The sequence below is a fragment of the Trachypithecus francoisi genome, unplaced genomic scaffold (assembly GCF_009764315.1).
Source record: "Trachypithecus francoisi isolate TF-2019V2 unplaced genomic scaffold, Tfra_2.0 Lachesis_group2, whole genome shotgun sequence".
Taxonomy (NCBI): domain Eukaryota; kingdom Metazoa; phylum Chordata; class Mammalia; order Primates; family Cercopithecidae; genus Trachypithecus; species Trachypithecus francoisi.
The window spans coordinates 172,147,732-172,167,830 of record NW_022681465.1 but is presented as its reverse complement, the minus strand read 5'-3'; positions in this window follow the sequence as shown (position 1 = coordinate 172,167,830).

The following is a 20,099-nucleotide window of genomic DNA, read 5'->3' as shown; positions in this document are numbered from 1 at the left end:
TACATTAGGTTGGGTTTGCTAGAAAGAGACCTGGATAAAAAGCTGGAAGCAGAATGTGTAGCTGGGAGGGCTCAAGAGAGATACACCTCTAGGATGTGAGGAAGGCAGAGTTGGGCAGAGGGAGAAACTGACTCACACTGTGATAGAAACTTTGGCCTCAGAAAATCCTACACAGGTGGCCAAAGTATTACAGGTTGAGGTAAGGTCACTGAGTCTTTGTATCTCTCTATCAGGTAGTGGGATATAGAAAGCTCCCTATAAAGGAGGCTTAAACTTGGACAGGGAAGAATCTATGGCCGAGAGCAATTGCCGGTGAGGCTAATAACCATGCACCAGTACATCAAATCCAATGAAGGATCTGGGCAGAGCACTGCAGTATTCACTACATGAAGTCTATTTTGCACTGTGGACACAAATTAGAAAAATTGCAAGTAGTGGTATATTGTAACTGGCATTGCCCTATATGTGCAAAGTCAATGTGTCACCTTGTAGAATATTCTCTGATGATACTCACTATTATCCCCTCTCTGCTAAGGTTTTTTTCTGTATCTGAAGGGTATAAAGCATGGAAACTACATTTTCAAACTCCATTACCAGAAGGGTATGGTTGGATTTCAGCAATGAGTGGGCTTTGCATAAAATTTGGAAAGTGAAAGAGAAGAAAAGCCTGGCTGCTGCAGGTTGGAACACTGGCAACAATAGATGTGGAGTTTGCAAGACGCTGCTAAGCTTCCTCGGGAAAATTATTTGTTTCAATATTTCTGGCATATTAAATCATCAGTTGTTTTCAGTGGTTCTGGCTGAAAATTGGTTCAATTCTTCTACCTGAGAATTGTTCATTTCTGTGCTTCAGGAAACTACGACCATTGCTGGCAGTTTTGTTGAGGGATCCTTGTGCATTCATTTTTCCTTAAAACAGCCTTCCTAATTTTTACGCCCCCAGCCTCCATGGTTGTGTAAGCCTTTAATTCTTAGAGTTACATTTCTCTTAGTCAGTATATCCTAGTGCGGCTTCTGTTTTCCAGACCCAACCCTGAGTGATATAGTCTCCATGTGTTTTAGATGGTGGGATAGTTTGGATATTTGTCTCTGCCCAAATTTCATGTTGAACTGTAATCCCCAGTGCTGTAGGTGGGGCCCAGTGGGAGGTGTTCAGATCATGGGGGCAGATCACTCATGGCTTGGTGCTGTCTTTGTGATAGTGAGTTCTTGTGAGATCTGGTCATTTTAAAGTCTTTGGCACTTCCACCCTCTCACTGTGTCTTGCTCCTGCTTTCACCATGCAAAGCACCTGCTCCCACTCCACTTTTCACCATGATTGTAAACTTCCTGAGGCCTCTCTAGAAGCCAAACAGATGCCATCGCCAGGGTTCCTGTAAAGCATGCAGAACTGTCAGCCAATTAAATCTCTTTTCTTTACAAATTACAAACCTCTTTTCTTTACAAAATAGAATAAAGATATTTCTTTATAGCAATGCAAGAATGGCCTAATACAGATGGCTCTGCCATTAGTGAGAAAATTGGGACACTTTATTTCTCTAGATGGCAAAAAAGTTGTAAAAATAAAAGAAAGTTATCAATATACCATCTATTGTGATAATTTACTATGTTAAGCATGTTATTAAGAAGGTAAGCATAAGTTTAACACAATTTTGGCAATGAAGAAAATTGAAGGAGAAAGAACGCATATGTTGGCTTTGCTCTGTGAAACTCAGATGAAATGGTCACCTGTTCTAGCAACTCATGAGAAATTCTTCATTGTTTATTATGTGTCAGAATCAGCCTTAAATTCAGAGTTATGAAAAGTTTGATGATTACAAAAAAAGGGAAGCACTAAATAATATAGGTACAGAGAAGGAATAGTGTCAAATAGAATTTTCAATCTGTGTATAAGGATACATAAGCATTTTTTCAGGAAAGCACAAAAAAGCATGAGAAAGTCTACAATGACATCTATGCCAATATAATGAGCTAGATATTTAGAGAAGAAACTCTTGATTAAATACTTTTTATAATATGAACACACACACATGATATGGCATGACGGTGTTTGTGGAACATGACATTCCTCTGACCAAAGAGAACTGGAAAAAAAAGTGAAAGAAATCATAGATTTTGGTAGAAACAACAATAAATGACAGGAATGTCAAGAAAGTGAAAATCTAGAGTGGCAGATATAAACACTGGATTGACATTGTTTGGGGGAGTGTTGGTTTATACCGGGTGGACTAATGATGATTTAAAGGGCATGAAACCAGCAGTGCAAAAGACAAGGCCTGGACGTTACTGGGTTGAAAGACTGGATAATCACATTTATTGGTTGTATATACATATACACACATATATATACATAAATATATATACACACATAAATGTGTGTGTGTGTGTGTGTATATATATATATATATATATAATTTTTTTTAAGATGGAGTCTCGCCCTGTCACCCAGGCTGGAGTGCAGCGGCACAATCATCTCAGCTCACTGCAAGCTCCACCTCCCGGGTTCATGCCATTCTCCTGCCTCAGCTTCCCAAGTAGCTGGGACTACAGGCGCCCACCACCACCTCCGGCTAATTTTTTGTATTTTTAGTAGACACGGGGTTTCACCGTGTTAGCTAGCACAGTCTGGAGATTCTGACTTCGTGATCCGCCCGCCCAGATCTTTCAAAATGCTGGGATTATAGGCGTGAGCCACCGCGCCTGACCTATTGGTTATATTTTTTAAAAAAGTAGAGGTGAAGATGGATGCATCAATCTTGACTGTGGGTAGATTAGAAAAATTTTTCGTGTAGAAATTTCTAACCACAAATGCACTTTTATTTTTGAAAAATTAAAGCTAAAAGTTTATCTTAAAAGTGGACCTGATAAATGCTGTCAACAAATCCTGTCTTCTTAAAAGAAAAATCTCTAAATCCAGCCTGTATTTTACCTGAATAAATCTTCGGTAAACATGAACTCACAATAAATGACTAACCACTGGAGTAAGATTAGAGCAAATGGAAAATTATGCAGACCAGCAAAGAATGTAAATATTGGAACTATCAGAAATAGGAAGTAAGTATGTTTAATATGTTAATAAAAAATAAAGACAAGCTATGTGAGGAAGGAATATGATTCTTTCAAAACTCACTAGGGAACTTTGTATAAATTCTGAGTTGGGAAAGAAGGATGAAATTATATCCAGTTGGAGTTCCAGGAGGAGATAACATAAATAATGGGAGAAGTAAAATATTTTACAAAATAATATATGAGATTTTCAATATATGAGAATAACATAGTCCACAGGTTCCAGAAACCCAATTAATCCTAAGTATGATATAAAGAAACCTTACTAGCAAACCATAGTGAAACTACAGAGCCAAAGTGAAAAATAAAATCTCAGAAGAAGCCAATGAAAACTGGTATATAGAAAAAGATGAAAGGCAAATTGACTGCTGATTTACTACAGAGACAAGTGAAACCAGGAGCCAGAAAATTATGTCTCTTTTCAAAATTAAAAAAAAACTAATATTTTAAATTGATAAAAGTAGTATGTGTTTATGGTGTACACATGATGTTTGAAATAGGTATAGATTGTAGAATGACTACATTGAGTTAATTAACATAGGTATTCACATACCTTTTCTTCTAATGAGAATATTTAGTCATCAAATTACAATATCTTTAAATTAGCAAGATAAAATGATCATCAACCCAGAATGTTATTCCAAGCTATCTTCTAAGAATGAAAGGTAAATTAAGATATTAAAAAAAAGGCCGGGCGCGGTGGCTCAAGCCTGTAATCCCAGCACTTTGGGAGGCCGAGACGGGCGGATCACGAGGTCAGGAGATTGAGACCATCCTGGCTAACACGGTGAAACCCCGTCTCTACTAAAAAATACAAAAAACTAACCGGGCGAGGTGGCGGGCGCCTGTAGTCCCAGCTACTCGGGAGGCTGAGGCAGGAGAATGGCGTGAACCCGGGAGGCGGAGCTTGCAGTGAGCTGAGATCCGGCCCTGCACTGCAGCCGGGCAACAGAGCCAGACTCAGGCTCAAAAAAAAAAAAAAAAAAGATATTAAAAAAATACAACTGAGAGTGTTTAGGCCTTTCCTAAAGTAGCTTACAAAGGTTATACTTCAAGAAGAAGGAAATTGGACTCAGAAGGGGAAGTTCTAAAAAGCAAGAAGAAATGATGGGTAAAATAGTGTTAAATATATTTAAAATAGTATGAAAACTCATATTTAAACTAACATTGACTATGTAAAACAACTAAAATAATATTTAATTTGTGAAGTTAAAAAATGATATAGAACTAAAATCTTGAAGTCAATAATCCAGGAGGAAATTATTGTACTTTGATAATTCTGGGCTCCTGAAATTATTAAAACATTGTTACATATGAGAGAACAACAAGAAAAATTAAGTAAAATGCATCACTAGTTATAGCAATTTAATGGAATAAATTCTGGCTATTTTATACTAGATTAAAAAGAAGAACAGCCTACTATATGTGATTACAAGAGATACAATATGCAGAACAGTTGAAAATTAATAAAACAAGAGCAATGCTAATGAAAAGCAGCTTATATGCTGTGTAAATAGCAGTCAAAGTTATCTTTAAGGCATAAAACAGAATAGTATTACTAACAAAGATAGTTATTCTTGGAGATAAAAATTGTCACTAGAAGAAGGACCAATTCACCAGGAAGTTATAAAAGCCCTAAAATTCTGTATACAAGTTCTATTCTATATAAAATAAATATTAGTAGCACTTAAAAATAACATCAAATCTCTATAAGTATGTAAGGTTTTTAGCACAACCGACTCACTAACTTATAGATCAAGTAGATAGTAAATCAGTAAGAATATGGGAGATTTGAGCAACAAAATACGGAGTTCGATTACGTTCAGCAATAAGAGTAGATGGATTTTTTTCAACATTTAGAACATTTACAATGACCACATACAAAATGATAAAGCAGCTCAATAAATTTCATAATCACTGTTGAACTAACCACGTTCTAACCCATAAGAAAAGATAACTTAAAAATCCCCCAAAACCCTATTATTGAGGAATGTAAAAACACAGTCTAAATTATCCATATGTTAATGAAAAAAAAGTCCTATCAGAAATTAGAAACTACTTAGAACTGAATGGTAATGAAATTATATCCTGTAAAACATGTGCAATTCAGGTAAAAAAGTATTAAGAAAATATACTGTATATTTCTTAATATACTGTATATTAAGAAAATATACAGACCGAGTAAAGAAGCCTTAAAAGTTTACAAGTTAAGCATCAACAATATTAAGTGAGGGAAAAAACAGAACAAATTTGTGAAGAGAAGGAAATATGTAGTAGCAATCAGGGTAGAAACTAATAAAACATAAAACAAACCTAGCACAGAATATCTTAACAAATCCTAAAGTTGGTTCTTTAATAAAACCAAAAAAATATATATATATACAAATCTCTGGTAAAAATTGAGTCAGCAGAAAAGAGAAAATGAACAAATAATATTAAAAATGGTAAAGAAGACAGATTTTCTGCAGCAATATTAAAACATGGTAAAATAATGTTTAAATATTTTCATATGTATACAAAAAAGGTGAAATGGATAATTCTTAGAGAAATGTAAAGTACTAAACCAGTAACTCAAAAAGAAGTATAAATTTGCAATTGCTCTATAATGATAAATAATTAAAATAATTGAATAAAAAGCGTATTCAGTACCATATAAAAGGGCAGTCCAAGGTATGTCAGTATCTTCAAGGAGAATATGATCAACTCTCCTTGCCTGATTAGGAGGACTAATTAGGGAACAAATTTTCTTGAGCTGATTCCCGAAGCATAGGTAAGAATTCACTTGTGGATAGAAGAGCAGAGTTTGTGCAAAGGTTGAAGACATTTAATGATGTGGTAAATTCATATTAGTCATTCAGGAAAATGGAGAGAGGTGGGGAAAACAATAAAATGAGGCAGGAGGTGAGAAAGTTGAAACAGGTAGGGCCGTCTCATGTCAAATCAAAAGCTAAATATTTAAAAATAGTAAATATTTATATTTTCTATATGCTAAGAAGAATATAAAATTTCTTATCTTTTTGCGTATCTCGGTGGGTACTTACTCCCTGGATTTCAATCACAACACATTGGAGACCAGTATGGTAGATACAGGGGTCAAAGGATTTTCATGAGGAGTAACATGTTTAGGTTTGTGTGTTAATATAATTCTGGTAACAACTTGGAAGAAACGTTGGAAGGAAACAATGAAATGGTAGGAGGAGGAGCAGTTGGTTGGCTATACAATAATTCAAAGAAAAGGAAGTCAGGCCATAAACTAAGGGAATAGCAGTGTGAATGGGTTTTACCACCCTAGCTCAAATAATATATCAGGATTCTGCACACTTTGAGGATGTTTATTAATATATGTGTTGGCACATTACTGCGCATTTCCAACAACCAAGCATTGACATTTAGGTGTCTGGGATAATCTATCAATTTGCATAATCCAGATGTAGACAATATTATTCCCCAGAATTGCTCCACTGAGATTTTAGAGTGAAAAGCAGTTCGACTGTGGGAACTTCTTTTCAGTGTCTCTATGAGGAGAAATAGAATATTGGTGGTCCTCTAGCCACCAATTTTTTGGTCTCAGGCAATTTGTGTGTGTATTCAGAAACTCCAGTAAAATATAACAGGAAGGAGGCACTGGTAGCCTGGGGGGAAATGAGAAGGATGAAAAGCCCATGTAAATGGGGTATCTGGGAGCATGTCAGGGAGAAAGTTAATAGAGTGTTAAATACGGACTCTGGAGCAATTACAAACTTTGGGAGAATTGGAGGTGAGAGGCAAGGGGATTTTTATAACATATCATCATAGTTGCTGATCTAGGTGTCTACCAACACCTCTAGACTGGTCCACATGAGCATCCGGTCTCTATTTGACTTACACAAAAAGTAGAGGGATCAAAAAGGTTTTGCTTGCATGTGGCATTGTAAAATAAACAAATGTAAATATCTGTCTCATGAAATATAGTTTAAACCAGAAGCATATGGAGAAATATGCTTAAAAATACCTTGAGCTTTTTATCAGGTTATTGAAATATCCACAGATTTTCATATCTTTTCAAATATTAAAAATGAATTGAGAAACATTTTAATAATATAATCCTTAGAATATTCATAATCAGATAATCAATTGACGAAACATTGTGATTCATCTTTGCCATGGAAATTATTTTAATTTGTATAACTGTGTTAAGTCAAACTCACTAATTTCTAGGTGTGAAAACAACTAAGAAAACTGCATAAATACTAAGGTCCATTCTTTAAGACACAAATACTCAGAAAAACTTTAGGTAACAATTCACTATTCTATCTTGAACTTTTTTTTTTTTTTAATTGTAATCTAAAGAGCAAGACCAGTGTTAAAATAAGATCACATTGTCAATGGATGCTTGGGTGTGAAAACAAGAAGTGTTTAATATTTGATTTATTATAGACCTGAGCACTTCCTGTGTTTCATACATTGCTCATGCTAACTGGATCTTAATATTTTTCTTACATTTTTGAAAAACTTCAGCTTTCAAAGTTATAATCAAGTTTTACCTCTGGGGTAGGTAATTAAATTGTTAAATTCCTGTAGGGGCATATTGTCTCTTCCCTAGAAGGAGGGAGGTTTGTGGTGAAAGTTTTAGTTTGGTAGATATCAGTCATGTTTCTTCTCATTGAAATTAATGGGATAAGGGAGGGTGACAAAAGGGAATTATCATTGGGATAAAAAGTCACTTGGCCCAGAGGCATGGTGGCATTCCAAATGGTGAAAGTATTGGGGATGTGGACATTATACCCCTGATATTTGGCAGGTAGCTGAGAATTAAGTAAAAAACATAATAATAATAAAATAAAAATCAGCCCTCTAGAGATTCCAAAGTTGATCTGAGGACTCTAGACCTTTTGAGTAGCTGCCTCTAATAACTTTTGGAGATGATATCCCAGAGAAAAGTCATGTTCCCTCCTACAGATAAGAGAATTAGCATGAGCTGAATCAATCGACAAAAGACAACTGTATCCAACAAAACAGAGGATAAGCAGTAGCTGAGAAAATGACCAAGTAGCAGATAACACCATACAACAAAGGTGCAAAGTTATGCCGGAAACTGATGTTTTTGCAACATTTTTATATATCAGGCCATATATTAGGCATTTAAAATACATTATTTCATTTAGTAAAACTCACACGTTTTTAAAATAGTTTTCCTTTCAGTTTGCAGGCAAGAAAATTGAATATAAGATGTAAAATAACATGTTCTTTGTCAAACAGTTAATAAATGGAGGAACCACAATTTAACTCAGGTCTAGGTAATTATTTAAAATGTGGTTCCTCCATTCAACTCTACAAACTATGCTTCTTATACTATTGTGTGTGGAATCGTAATACATCACTTTCTGGTTCTATTTTTATAATTCTTCAAATGCCTAGGTAGTATTTTCATATCCATGTTTTTAACTAACTTTTAAAACAGAGCAGCACAACGTTCTGCTTTCATTGCAAAGTATTGTCATTGTTTGATCAAGTATTTCTTCCGAATTTTTGAAATAGACTACTAGCTTGTCTATTCACTGAGCTAATATCATACTCTATAGTTTTCAGACTAGAAAACATGCAAAAGTAACATCTATGTTAAGATAATATTTCTGAATACTAAAATGGAAAACTTAGAAACCTGAATTAATTTAAAGGGTATGCTAGCTGGGCTACAACTTTCAGGGAGATTTCTTTCATATTCATTAAGAAAATAGCCATATCCTAAGAGTGGTTTACTTTCACTGAAAACTTAAAATTGAAGTTTAAAAATCACTCAAAGTAATAGTCTTTGCATGTGGAGGAATCACAGAGGCCTAAATTTCATGTAGTCAACAAGCGTCTGTATCCATAGTCATATATCCAATCTGTCTAGGTTGCCAAAGAGGCAGTGCATAGAACAGATGAGCCAGCAAAGTGTGGCTGCTTCAGGACCACTTCAGTGGCTGATCTAATTGCTGCCTGGGTTTTCATAATGCCAATGTGCAAACTAACAAGAATAATCCAAACAGAAATTGTATGTTTTAACCTACTTATCTGCAAAAAGCCCTTTATGACTGTATAAGCGGTAAATATAAGGTGATTTCGTATACCCTCATTATACTGACGTGATTAGAAATTACCTCCAGTTTTTTTTGGACATAGCAATTAACATGAGTTGAAAGATGTAATAGATATTTTTTTTGAAGCCTAAGCTATGGAAAGATAAAGACCACAGTAGGAACTACTTGTTACAATGTGGTACTTAAAAATACACATTTTAAAAAAGGGATACCTGGGGTAAAGTTTTTTTTTGTATATTTTAGTTATTGGTTGGTAAATAATAACTGAAGTGTCTATCTTTTTAAATTTTGTTTCCATTTATTAAGATAACTTTATCATCGCTGGGTATCAGAACCTTAATGATGATTCCTATTTACAGATTATATTACTCTTATGTGATTGGTAGGATTATTTAAAAAGTAAAATCAATCTAACTCTATGATTATTTCTGATATATCACCATGTCTAAATTGCATTAGCCTAAATAAGATTTATCATTTTATAGAAACTATAAGATGTGAAGAAAATTATGATAAAGACCATTTTTGCTTCCACTAATCAACATTTAAAATAGTTAACTATATTAAAATAGAAGATTAAGTGAAATTGTCACATCTGGAAGTTATATTGTTTTTGCATGTGAAAGCAAGATAAATTACCTTTCATCTTTAAATACTGTTGAATGTTTTTCTATGTTGGGCAAATTACTTTTGTGTGGAAAATTTCTTGCATAAGAGGTGGCCAATATTTTAGATTTGAATAATTCATCAGACTACATGCATCAGTATAGATACTTCGAAGTGAAATTTTCAGGGCCAAGAATCTTATATAACTAAAATAGATAGATAATTTCCACTTCTGCACCAGAAGAGGAACAGAATATTGTTTAATAATTGAAGCATAATAATAGTGGTACATTAAAAAAGCATATTCATATAATTATCGTGTCAAAAATGTTTGAAGCATAAATAAAGGTATTGATGGAAAAGACATACAGATAATTATTGAAAATTGCTTTAAAATTAACATAGAGTACTTAAATGCAGTAATTTTAGAACAAGATGTTTTTAAAATTAAATTTCATACTATTTTATCTTATAATAAAGTATGATTATTGTAGGCAATATGGGAAAGTAGAAAGAAGAAAAATATACCCATAATATATACCATCAGACTTTCTAGTATCTTTCCATTCCATCCCTTCCACTGTCCTCATAGCAAAGCCAACCATGGCCAGTCAATATGCCTAGACAGATTCTCCTTTCTAATCCCAATTTATATTCAACTGCCTACTGAAAAGAACTACAGCATATGGTACTTTAACATATCCCAAATTTAGGCTGAACATGTCAATAACAAGCCATGAAAGTAAAAAGAGAATGAGAAAAAACTCAAACGTGACTCTATCACTCTGGAATGTACTCTATAATATAACACAATATAGGCCTATTCAGGTATCTAACAGACACAGACTAAAAAAGGTTATATAAAGCGTGCAAAATTTCTTCCACTAGGTTTAGCTTTCTCTTTAATCTTGTCTAGTATTCAGAGATTTCCCACTCTGAGTGAGTAACAAGATGGTGAAAATTAAGGTAGTAAATATTTCCCAAGGATATACATTAATTTTTTTGTAAGGCAATAGCTTTACGATGGTTCTCTTGGTGTTTATATTTATCTAAGCCAGTAGGTAGACCTGAGGTGTTTTTTAAGAAAATTATGTAGCTTACTTTATTTCTATCAAGGACATTTTTGCTTAATGAACTTCTTCTCATGCATTTCTCAAGGCTTTCTATCAAGAATAGAAACTGTTTTTCCCAATATTCAACAATGTGGTCTCTAAGTAGGATATGTGTACATATCAAGGCCCTGAAACACCAGGCTTTATTTTTTTATCATATCCCTTTTTAATATCTATTTTGGTTTACATGTTTTATACTGTACATCTCACAGGAAAAAAATCAGTACTAATTAACACATATGATATATATGTGGTAAATGAAATATATTTTAAATAGTGGAGATAAACATTAGCAAGTATATACCAAAATTGAATATGACAACAAATAAATCAAAATATACACTGTTGCATGTTGATATCCCTGAAAATGTGCACTGCATTTTTTCTGCACAGTGTATATTTTTAAAATTTGTTTTCTTTGCTTAGAATATATTGTTACAGAGTTAGTAAAGACCACATCCTTTCTTCACTTTTAGTGTTGAACTACTATTAATGTAATGGCTGCTTAGTGACTCGGAGGCACTGAATAGCTAGATATTCAGGTTAGATTCTTAGTAAGACAAATTACAAACCTCTAAATAACATTTCTGTTTTGAGTGTGGCACCAGTCTAGGAATGTATGTTTAAAGCTTTGCATGCTGTGCCTCATTATTCCATTTCAATAACGGATGAGAGTATTTAGATGACATTGTGTTCCATGATTGATGTACAGTTTTATTCAGGTGAAGACAGGACATGACTCAGAGAAATATTAACGTGCTCTTATGTACCCAATATAAACTATTAAGTCAGTCCTCTTCATATGATTATAACAATCACCTCCCACCAGTATCAAAGTAAGTTCTTTTAAAAATTAAACAAATGTAGATTTAGATTAGCAATTGAATACCTTCTTAGTCTCACATAAACATACATAAAACACAATTGGCACTTACTTTTGCATTTGTTTAGTCACTTCAATAAGATTTATCTTGAAGAGCTTCAATCATCATTGGCTTTGCCTAGAAGTCTGGGGTCTGTGGCTTTCCCATACTCAGTTAAGCTGCGTACTACTTGTTTACAGGACAGACAGCTATAGCAGACCATCTCTAAATTCCCAAAGCCAGAGCTCTTCAGACAGTATGCCGTATCATTCTTCTTTTGTAAGCTCTGTGTAACCTAACAGAAATGACCAATTATTTTATGTTAATTAACCTGCTCAATTTTTCAATTTCTAGGGATTTTTACTTTTGACAAATTAAATTTTTATTAGGAATTATTCATTTATTTAAAATTTTTAAATGTATTGCTATAGAGTCAAGTATTACTTTAATTTCACCTTTTCTGTGCCTTTGTTTCCTTTATCTTAATTTTGTATCTCTCCCTCTTTTTTCTCTTGTTGGAATAATACAAGGTTTAGCTGTTTTATTTGTCATTACAGAAAAACAGCTTTTGAATTATTTCTTTCTACTAATTTTGGCTATTTACTTTCTGCTTCATTAATTTCAGGTGTTATCTTAATCCTTTTAATCAAGAGTATTTCAATGTTGTTAATTTTTTCTTACTCATGTATAATTAATTTTCTTCATTTTTAGTCTTTTTAGTAGTAAAAGAACTAAATACTACACAATTTTTAAGCAGTTTTTACTGTGTCTCGTAAGTTGTCAGTTTGAAGCATTCTCTTTTCAATAACTTTAAGGTATTTTGCAATTTTCTATTGATTTTCTTTTAGATTCATGGATTTCATAGAGGCCTGTTTCTTAATTTCTAATGAACTAAGCTTTGGTCACATGTTGCTATTTATACTTGATTTTATTGGATTTATACTATTTATACTTGATTTACACTTGATTTATATTGATTTTATTGGATTCATAGGACTTAGCATGTAACTTTCCACTTTCAAATTTGTGTAGTTTCTATGTGGCCAAGAATATAAAGTTTTTTTTGTAAGTATTTCACAGACATAAGACAAAAATTATACTCCATTTGAGAAATCTAAGCTTTTATACCTGTGCACATGTGTGTGTCCAAAATTGTTAATTTTAAAAAATTCAATTTTTAAATACTGTTATTGATTTTTGTGTACTAGATATGTCCAAGATAGGAAGAGAGATATTTTAGTCTCCTACTGTAATTCTAATCAATTTCTTCTTACATTTGTAATCGTTTTTGGATCACGTATTTCATTTGGTACTTCATTTGGTACACAGTTTTATGAGTGTTTTATATTTTTTATAGGTCGTAATTTTTATTATTATTCTTCAGTTTCACATTCCTCTATTCTTTGAACCTTAAATTTTACCTTGTCTGATGCTACTTTATTTCTATTTGCATTTTCTCTCTATCCCTTTGTTTTAAGTATTTTTTTTAAACATCAAATAACCATGTGGATGGGTGGATGTGTCTGTGTGTGTGTTCTTAAACACAATCCAATTATGTTTCTATTTTAATTGAAGAATTCAGACCTTTCACATTTAGGATAATGCCTACTATGACTTATTGTATTTTTTCCTTCCTTACTTTGAGTTTAATATTTATTTTGAATTGTAGTTTTTTATTCACTTTTATCATTTTAGATTTTATTGATTGTTACATATTCCATTTTTTTCTCTTGTTGATTTTGAAGTTCTCCATAATTTTCCACACAATATTGATTCTCCTCCAGTTTCCACATCTGTTATTGTTTACAAGTTAGATCTCCTGGATTGATTCTTTCACTTGCTTACCTTTTCTCTTGTTTTCTATATCTGAATAGTTTTCTCTTTGTTGTAAAATGTTATATTTTCACTTGATAGTCCAGATTGTCCTTCAAGTGATTATGCTGTTCTTTATTGAATTACTTGGGAACTTATGTTTTTATTTAAGATCCAGAAAGGCTCTGTTTCCTGTGTGATCATGGTATACTTGATTTTGCTTAAATGCCTCTTTTCCCCTTTTAAATTGAAAACATTGCCTGGATTGTCCAAAAGCTGTATTTTATACCATATGTTTTCTGACTGATCTTTCTCTATCAAGCTGCTCAGCACCCATAGATGTACCGCTATTTTTCTTTGTTGGTTCCCTGAGGCTCAGATTCAGTTGCTGGAATACTCTAACAGGTGGCATCCTAACCAGCGATGGAAGATGAGTTTGGCATTGCAAACTGCAGTTGTAGAAGCAGGCAGATTTCTAGACATTTGCTGAGGCACTTGGAAGCTTTCCTGCTATCTGGATTCATGTTCTTCCTGTACAGAGATAAGTCATTTTTTTCTTGTCACCTTGTGAACAATGGGAGATCAGGAACACTGCAGAGAAAGAAGGGACAGTGTTGCCTTTCCTTAAAGGATACAACAGATCTCTGAAGAACACTACTTTCTACTTCTTTTAGGATTCCTCAGAGTTGATCTGACGCCCAACCACTGGAATTGAGAAATGCTGTTGGGCAGGACTTTCTAAAAACCGAACTTTAAACTTCTTCTTTTGAACCTTTAGCTATGACGCAATGGAAGGAAGGTTATGTTCCCTTCCTTTCTCCCCGTGGAAAATTATCAGACCTAGTGAATGAAATGAAGTGTGCAATATTCCAAGGAAACACATTTCAGTTTCATTTCGGTATCTGTACTGTGAGCAGATTTGATTTAACCCATTGGCTTGGTGATTGCCCAGTTTTAAAGCAAGAATTCCTCCATGTGTAGCTTTATAAATAATGCTTGAAAATTTCACAAGCCAATTTTAATAGTATCAGTCACTTTAGAGCAAAATCTCTACAAGTTATGTCTTCATTAAATTTGACCATTTTACTTTAAAGTAAAGATAGAATAAATGTATCCTTATGAGTTGCAAAGACCATCTAAAGTTTAGATCTAATTAGCAAGCTAAAGTTATTTTTCATAGTGCTTTATAAAGAATTGAATTCCCTTATTAGCATTCATGATTTATAATAAATAAGAATAGAGAAGTGACTGCATAAAATTTTAATCTCTGTCAGCTGAATGGTTGGACTTTTAATTATGAAACTTTCTCCTTTATGTCGTAGAAAATGTCCTCTTTCACGGTGCTAACTTGTTAATTATTATTATTTGATGCTCTTCACTTATTTCTCTTGATATTTCTTATCAAAGTTTATTATGAGAATAAGAATATTCTTTGGAATATTTATGTTAATAACATTAAACTATCATTCAACAAATTCAGATATTTTAATAACAAGAAAGGTTAGCCATACCATTGAGAAAAAAAGTTCACTGAGGAAAAATTCAAAACCATTAATAATTATTTTCTGTAGCATGACGTAATTGTTTTCGACAGAGAACTGACTTAAAAAAATAAAATCCAATACACCAAAATCACAGAAGAAACTGCTCCTTTCATTCTTTTAAAATCATTTTTAAAATCTATTTCTTTAATAAAACTTAATTACTTTTACCCTCTCCTAGAAAATTCCTAGTTTCTCAGAAAGCGACCTCCTTTCTTCAAATCTTCATCTGATTTTTTTGTCTGATAATTCTAAATTACCTTCTACATGAAAATGATACTTTCATCAACTTCTTTGTAAAACTTTTCTATCAACCGTCAACTCACAGTGATTTTCCAAAGTCATATAAAGATATAAAAACATGCTTTAGGAGGATCTTAGAGTTTGTGGAAGGCCATGTCTGCATGTAGACCATGCTATATCATGCTTGATGTGTGTGCCATAATGGGAAGAAAAATGATTCCCACATTTATCTGTGTGGTATCAACTGAGGCTTTCCAACATGTCTTTAGGTGTCTGTCTATGGTCAAGTTGTGAAGGAGGCAAAGTGCTTGTCCACTTGATCTTTAAGCCTATATTTCTCTCCTTCTTCATCCGTGTCTCAATGGCAACCAAAGCCTTCATGCTGTCACCTCTCTGCTTTAGGTCCTATTGTACTGATTATGTTGTAGTGCTTCAATTCTTGTAGCAGACTGCTAATCAATAACCAGCCTGTTCTCTCTCAATTTCATATCCCAGCCTCCCTTGAAGTTAGGTGTGAACAGTCTACTGAGTTCCAGACAATGGAATGTGAGCAAAGTAAATTTCTTCACTTCCTGGGTGGGCTCTTAGGAACCTCTCAAAGTTGGATCCTCCATGTCTCCATGCTTCCTCCCACCCTTTGGTAACCCTGGTAGCTATAAGTTGAAGACAGAGAAACTCACGTATGAAAGGTGCCTCAGTCCCCACATTCACCATTTATATAAAGCTACTTGCCAGGAAAAGCCATTTGGACTATTCATAGTGAGAAATAGTCTTTTGTCATAAAATACTGTATACTCAGATTAGATATTTAAGATGAATTAGAATAAATATCAGAGTTTCACAGGTGATGCTTATATTCTCCCACTGATCCTCAACTTTGTTTTTCCTAACAAAATTTGCCAATTCCTGATTCTATTTTGTCCCCTAATAAACAATAGTATCCCTGTATGACTACCTCCGATTTCTACTACCTAACACAATAAACCCTTCATCATTGTTTTTGAAGTTCTTTTGGGCCTAATTATTTCCACACTCTAGGGAAATTATTTTAATTAACAAAATGAAAAATCTCTGGAAAACTGTCCCTTGGAGACAATTAAGTCAGTTTTCTTGGGAGAGCTCTGGAGCTCTTTGTTCTTATGGCCTCCCTCTCTTACTAGGCCTAATCTCTGTCCTGCTGCTCCAAAGCTTCTCTTGGACTGAGGCAATGCACCAGGTGGGGTGGGGGTGGGTTGGGGGGTAATCCTTGGCCTTCCTGGCTTCCTTTCCCCAACAGAGGAACTTCTTCTATGAGTCAGTTGTGGTAAGGGCGATCTGGTTCCCAGTATTCTTGGCCTGCCTTACCTAAAATGGAGCCTCCATCCTATGAGTGGAGGCTGGTAGAGGAAGAAAGCCTCCAGCTTCCCAAGTGTACTCTCCTGTGTCTCTTCAGTACAGAGCTGAGGGGAGGGTATGAGACATGCTGGTGGTCTTCCCCTTCTGAGGATATATGTTGACCCTTGACTGGGAACTGGGAGAACCCTGTTTGCTCAGCCACACCCATCAGAGTGGAACTTCTGTTATGATGAGATAGAGTAAGGGGTGAAAATGCTGCTGCTCAAGTGATGCAAAATCTTCTATTCTTGCAGAGATTTAATAGAGTTCTTGAATCAATGTTTCTTAAATTTCTATATGCCTTAGGACAATTACCTAGGGCTGCAAATGATTGTTTGCTTGTTTTTAAAAATAATTTTCATCACTTGTGTTTGGGGAGAGAGTGTGAAGAGCTCCTCATGCTGGCACTCAGAAACTGTCTTATTATAGTTTAATAATTTTTAGAATTATTAATAATTCTATATAATTTTATTCACTTTAGTAATTTATATTCCCTATGTTTCTTATTGTGTTTTAAGCAATATTCATTTTCTTTTTATTCATTTAAGTTTGCCTTGTTTATGTGAGTTTTGTTTTCTTCTACTTCTTGTTGGACTTTATCAGCTGATCTTTTATTTCCTCTGTTGATTTTGCATCTCTATATGTAGAAGACTAATACAAAAAGTTTCTTTAAAAAAATCATGATGAAACATATGATCTTTCTGTTTCCTGACTGATATTCTCATAAGTGTATTCTGCCACTTTCGCTGTTGTTTCTTTTCTATAATTTTTGTGTACTACATTTGTATGGGTCTTATAATGGTTTACTTTTTATTTCTCATTTGTGATGGAGCAAAGTTTTTCTAAATAAATTATTTACATGTGTTCTATGTGAAGGAGGAATCAAGGTCAATGACTAATCTAAAAGAAATTTTCCTTATAACCTAGTTTTGTATGAGTTCACTTAGCTTTTACTATCTCATCAGTAATATCAGAGAGCTGTAGAATTTTAAACAATGCAAAAGTTCTCTTTCTCACTATTCTGCCTCTGGATTTTTCCTGTAAGTAGCTTTTCTGGGTGATTCTCATATCCTTTGCTTCTAGAATAGGTTTAGAACAAAACCTATTCTAGAAAATCTCTTATTGCTAACCTCTATGTTCTTTTTTTTTTTTTTTTTGGAGACGGAGTCTCGCTCTGTCGCCCAGGCTGGAGTGCAGTGGCCGGATCTCAGCTCACTGCAAGCTCCGCGCCTCCCAGGTTCACGCCATTCTCCTGCCTCAGCCTCCCGAGTAGCTGGGACTACAGGCGCCTGCCGCCTCGCCCGGCTAGTTTTTTGTATTTTGTTTTTAGTAGAGACGGGGTTTCACTGTGTTAGCCAGGATGGTCTCGATCTCCTGACCTCGTGATCCGCCCGTCTCGGCCTCCCAAAGTGCTGGGATTACAGGCTTGAGCCACCGCGCCCGGCCAACCTCTATGTTCTTTTACTGCAAAAAGGATTTAACTTTTACTCCCCATGATGTGCTTCTCACTTTTAAGAAGTATATTTTCTGTATTTTGCTGTGATTTGGAACCATGGCTTTCTTTCTCTGCTTTCATCTACCCTACTCTAATCAATCTTTACTTTTTTTAGTAACTATCACACCCATTTTCTTTGTTAATGTTTAGCTTTCTCCTACTTTTATAAAAATAGAGAATAATTTTATATTTTTAATTCTCCTTTTTGCCTTTGTGTGATTTTTTGGAATAGGAGGAAAATGCCACCATTTTCAAACATAAACTTAATAAGAGTTATTATAAAGTGATGCTAATAATGAGATTTCATAAATGTCAATCACATGTGATTATATGGATACTGGAGATCACTCTTTCTATGCAAGATACCGTTTTTGTCTACAGGAAAAGTCAGACTGCACCAGTGATAGCTTGTTTACAACCCCTGCCCCCAGCTTTATCTTTAGCACATAGTGCTCATATATTTTGTAATAGATAGCGTCGCAGTTGAAATAATTTTTCTGCTAAGCTAATCAGTAGGATTTTAATGAAAGATAGAAACATGTGATCATACTGTAATACCCGGGAATATTTTCATTCATGTACTAACATGAGAACAAACAAATTTTTCACGCTAGTGAGAGTTGGAGGTGGTCCATGTTTGAATTATGCACCCCGGCTTCATTTTAATATTTATTAAGTTCTCTCTCTCTATTTATTTTTGTGTGTGTGTGTGTATACAATATTATATATATTATATATACAATATTATATATTATATATACACACATACATATATACATATATGTACACACATATAAACACACGAATATATATATATCCTTGCTTCCTTCCTTCCTTTTCCTTTATTTTTTTTTTTTTTGAGACGGAGTCTTGCTCTGTCGCCCGGGCTGGAGTGCAGTGGCCGGATCTCAGCTCACTGCAAGCTCTGCCTCCCGGGTTTACACCATTCTCCTGCCTCAGCCTCCGCAGTAGCTGGGACTACAGGCGCCCGCCACCTCGCCCGGCTAGATTTTTGTATTTTTTTTTTTTTAGTAGAGACGGGGTTTCACCGTGTTAGCCAGGATGGTCTCGATCTCCTGACCTTGTGATCCGCCCATCTCGGCCTCCCAAAGTGCTGGGATTACAGGCTTGAGCCACCGCGCCCGGCCCCTTTTCCTTTAAAAGTTCACCAGGGTAGCCTACTAGTTTAGAATAATGCCTGTCAATCTATTAAATATTGTTTTAGATGGCATAACTCCTTATGGGCCACCTAATTGTGTCAGCATTAGTGAAGAATCTAAATACCATGTGTGCAAATACAAAAAAAATTAGATATATAGATAGAAGAACAAAGCTTATAAGCAAACAAACCCAGTCTGTGGAGGCCACATACCATAGGATTCAAATGATATGACATTCTGAAACAATCAAAAGTCTGGATACATTAAAATGATCAGTAATTACCAGAGATTTGGGGAGAGGATCGAATGAGTGAAGCTCCGGCAAGTTTTTTCAGTGTATGAAACTGTTTTGTATGATATTATAATAATAGATACATGGTACTGGGCATTTGTTAAAACTCCTAAAACTTTACAGCATAAACCATAACATATGCAATTTTAAAAAATCATTTAGGAGATTGGGTGATCTCAGGAAAGAACACACATTATGACAAGAGAATGTAACTGTGTTACAAATATGTAAAACAACCTCAACGAGGAAGATGGGGAAAAAGATGGTGACCTAGGTAAGTTTTGAAATGAATGGAATCTGTAAGATCGATGGCAAAAGAAACCATGAGTAAGCACTGTACCCTATTTGAAAAGGTTTTGCTGTGGAGGTATAGTTTAATAATTCTCATACCATTATATATGTTTACTGGAATTGAACAATTAAGTAAATATTTGAGGAAAGATGGAGCCAGGTTTCTTGTATTTCTTCTTGTT